Source organism: Lipotes vexillifer, unplaced genomic scaffold, assembly GCF_000442215.2.
Source record: "Lipotes vexillifer unplaced genomic scaffold, Lipotes_vexillifer_v1.1 scaffold618, whole genome shotgun sequence".
Classification (NCBI taxonomy): Eukaryota; Metazoa; Chordata; class Mammalia; order Artiodactyla; family Lipotidae; genus Lipotes; species Lipotes vexillifer.
This window is the reverse complement of record NW_006799025.1, coordinates 3,561,993-3,566,171: the sequence shown is the minus strand read 5'-3', so window position 1 is coordinate 3,566,171 and position 4,179 is coordinate 3,561,993.

The window sequence follows — 4,179 nt, the reverse complement described above, 5'->3', positions numbered from 1 at the left end:
ACAAAAAAAAAAAAAAAAAAAAAAAAAAAAAAAACTTGCAACCCTGGGGAATAGCAGAGATTAGTGCCATCTTCAAGAACCTAAAAGGTGTAGAGGTTGCCATCTCCGCATTATCACTACTTACTTCACCAGTCTGGCTTTGCAGAAACTATATATATCACAATGGATGACAGTGCACTACCACAAACTTAGCCAAGTTATAGCTCCAGTTGCAGCTACTGTGCTGAGTATCGATGGTATCTTTATTGGAGGAGATTAACACAGCCTCAGGTACATGATATGCAGTTACTGAAATGGCAAAAGCATGTTTCCAGAACTACTGGAAAGGAGGATAAGAAGCAGTTTGAGTGCATTTGAAATGGATAGCTGTGCATATTCATGGTTTTGCCCTAGATCTATGTTAATCATCATAATAGTCCACAGGGAACTGTATGATTTGATCATGATATAGAATATCACTTTGGTCCACTATATTGAGGACTCATGTTCATCCAGACCTAATAAGCAAGAAATAGCAAGCACTCTGGTTGCCTTGGTAAGACACACAAGCTTTCGAGGGTAAAAGAAAAATCCTATGATGATCAAGTACCTTCAATATAAGTGAGGATTTTAGACATCCAGTGGTCTGAAGCATGCTGGAATATACTCTTTAAAGTAATAAATACCTCCTACCACTAAGGAAAAAGGCATAATACTTCGTGAGTCTCTTTGATTTTAGGAATAGCACATTCCACACTTGGAAATACTACAATGACTCTTACTTGATTATACAGAAAGCTGGTTACTTTGAATGGGGACCAGAGTAAAATAGAGCTTTGCAACAGATCTAGGCAATGGCAAAGGAAACATTGTAGGAAGTCTTTGGCATTCTGGCAGAGCTGCAGTGAAGACCTCTAGGTTTCTGGAGCAATGCCAGGCCACTCCATAGCAGAGAAAAATATATCATTCAAAAATATATCACTGGTCCTGCCTCTTACTGGGCCCTGATAGAAACTGAGCATATAACCATGGGACCTCAAGTGACCATGGAGACAGAACTGTCTATCATGAGCTGGTTTCTATCAAAACACTAAAGTCATAAAGCTGGGAGAGCCACAGCAATCCATTATTAAATGGAAGTGCTAGGGTCTGATGCTAGGGTCTGATTGTGCCCCCAAAAATTCATATGTTGAAATCGTAACCCCCGAAAGGATGGTATTAAGAAGTGGAGCCTTTGGTCATGAGAGTAGAGTCTTCATGAATGGGATCAGTGTTCTTATAAAAGAGACCCCACAGAGATCCCTTGCCCCTCCAACACTGAGCACGTGGAAGGAAGGCTCTGCCTATGATCCAGAAATCAGGCCCTTATCAAACACCGAATCTGTTGGAGCCATGACCCTGGACTTCCCAGCCTCCATACTGTGAGAAAGAAATTTCTGTTGTTTATAAGCCACCCAGTCTATGGTATTTTGTTATAGTGGCCCAAACGGACTGGTTTTGGAATTAAGTTCAGAGGGCAAAAGACAGCTGAAATAACAGGTGTCCCACATCTCATGTCACCTACCATTGTTACACCGACATCACTTCTTTAGCTTTACTCCTGTGACCAGCAGATGAAGAGGGAAAAAGCCTGAGCTTAGTTTATGAATGGATTGGCTTGGTAAATAATACAGGGCAAAAGTGGATTGGTGCTGCACTACAGCCCCATTCAGGGGTGGTCCTGAAAGACAGTGGTGAGGGGAAGTCCTCCCAATGGACAACACATCTGATCTTTCACTTTGTAAAATGGAGAGGGAAGTAGCCCAAAGTAAGAATCCACACAGATTCATGGCCAGTGTAGAATGGCTTGGGTGGTTGGTCAGAGGCCTGGAAGAAATGAGACCGAAAATCTGAAATGGACCTATGAGAGTGACCACAAAGTGTGAAGATATTCTTATTGCAATTAATGCCCACCAAAGAGCATCCACTATAAAAGAGGTGCTAAACAACCAAGTGGACTCAGTCCATAGATGTCAGCCAGCCTCTGTCCATGGCTATCCCAGTGTTTGCACATTTATCTCAAGAAAAGAGTAGTCATGGTGGCAGAGTTGGAGGTGCTGCCTGGTCCCAAGAGCTTAGTCTCGCTATCACCAAAGTTGATCTAGCTGCTACCAGAAATGACCTCAGCAACAGAGACCAATGCTGAGCTCCCTATCTGGGTACCATCCCTGACTGGAAACATCCAGACACTTGGTGGCAAGTTGATTACATTGAGCCCCTTGTACCCTGGTTTCATGCTGACAAAGAATAATATGTATTTTAGGTATGGGTGCCTTCCTGCCCGCAGTGCCTCAGCCAGCACCACCATCTAAGGCATCATAAAGTAAAGTATCTGCTCTACCTTCATGGAATCTCACATAACAATATTTTCAACCAAGAGACTCATTTTTCAAGCAAAGGAAAGGCTGTGATGAGTAAATGAGAATGTGATTCAATAATCCTATCACGTACCACACAATCCAGAAGCTTCCAGTCTGATCAGCAAGGATATGGCCTCTTGAAGGCACAGCTGAGTACCAGCTTGAACATGACTTCCCGTAAGGATGAGGTACCACCTTTCAGGATGTGACATGCACATTACCCAAAGCCATTATATGGTGCTGTGTCCTTGACTGTTATATACATGGGTCCAGAAACCAAGAGGTAAAAGTGGGAGTGGACTACTCACCCTTATTCCCAATGACCTACTTGAGGAATATGTGCTTCCTGTCCCTGAGACTTTCAGCACTGTGGGACTAGAGGTCTTGATTCCCAGGAGGGGAGGTTTCCACTAGAAGCATATCCTTAAGCTTAAATCCAGCCCCGCAGAAGCGCTAACCAAAGGGAAGGGGGTTCTAGAATGAGTGATAGAGGAGGGAAATGAGAAGGATTAGTTACAGCCTGAGGATCTACTACAGCATCAGGGCTGCTGTCCCAATAATGCTCCTCTTGTAAGTTTTCAGGTTGTAACCGAACAGAATCCTGGAGAAGCTGTGCCTGGAGAGAATAAAGTTAAGGTGAAGGCAAGGGTTTCTGAGGGAGGTAAGAGGAAGTCTGTGGTGGACACTATTGATGACTAACCTCGATTCCCCTTCTGTCTGGTGCACCCCTCTCCCAGCTGTTGTGGGTGTTGGCTGCTAATGGCTCACAGCTGCCCCCTTCTGGGAGCCTACTGGTCCTAGAAACCAGTACACTCCCCAACACACCCAGAGTGGAAGACCTCAGCCAGTGACTGACTGGCAGGTATGCAAAAGGTCACCGCCCCCCTCACTTCAAGTGAACCATCTCTGTAGTACAACTTGTACTTGAGAGCTTCCTTGTGGAATCAGACTGAAGCTAGTCTCTAAGGCCACATTCTTGCTTAGCTCTTCCCCCTGACCCTTCCCACTTCCCTCGTTACCCTTCTGAAAATGTTCCCCCAGTAAATCACATGAACAAGAATTACTGTCTCTGGCTCTGCTTCCAGAGAACCCAATCTAAGACACCAGCTATATAAATTAAATATACACGTACATCAACAAGTCCACACAATTACAAGAACACACACAAATAAAAGGAAGCATATCAAACACAGAGTCACTGCCTTGGGGGGGAAATACGTTTAAAAGTAAATGAATAAATAAACAAAACAAAAAAAAAAGGGAGCGGGCTTGCAGGGACCAATGTAGACACTATGACATGAATTGAGGGCTGTGATTAACTCTGCTCTATATGCCTGAAATCCAAAAATAAATAAGCAAATAAACAGACGGGTAGTTAGAAGGTCCTTTTTAGCAAATTCTGTCTCAAACTATGTAAATGCATTCAGGTAAGGTCTCAAATTGTTCTTTCCTCAACGTTTATTATTTGAGTGTTCTTGTACTTCCCAAGAGGTCAACCTAAAAAGATTAAGCAAAATCCCAGATGGTTTTTATGTGTCTGGGTCAAGCTTATTTCTAGTATTCTAAACAGGAAATTTGTTAAGAGTGCTTAATTTATTACTTTAACTGGATCTTACTTTTCCTTCTCCCTGCTTGGCCCCCATCTCCCCCTGCCCATCATTCCTCACTTCTACCCTTTACCATGAATAATCTGAAAATCGTACCATCAATATCAAAGCTACCAGAAGCATTTCAGCCTGAGTTCTTCTGTTTTGGCTAAGCCCTAAAGAGTATGTTACAACACTGCAAACAAGTAAGAACA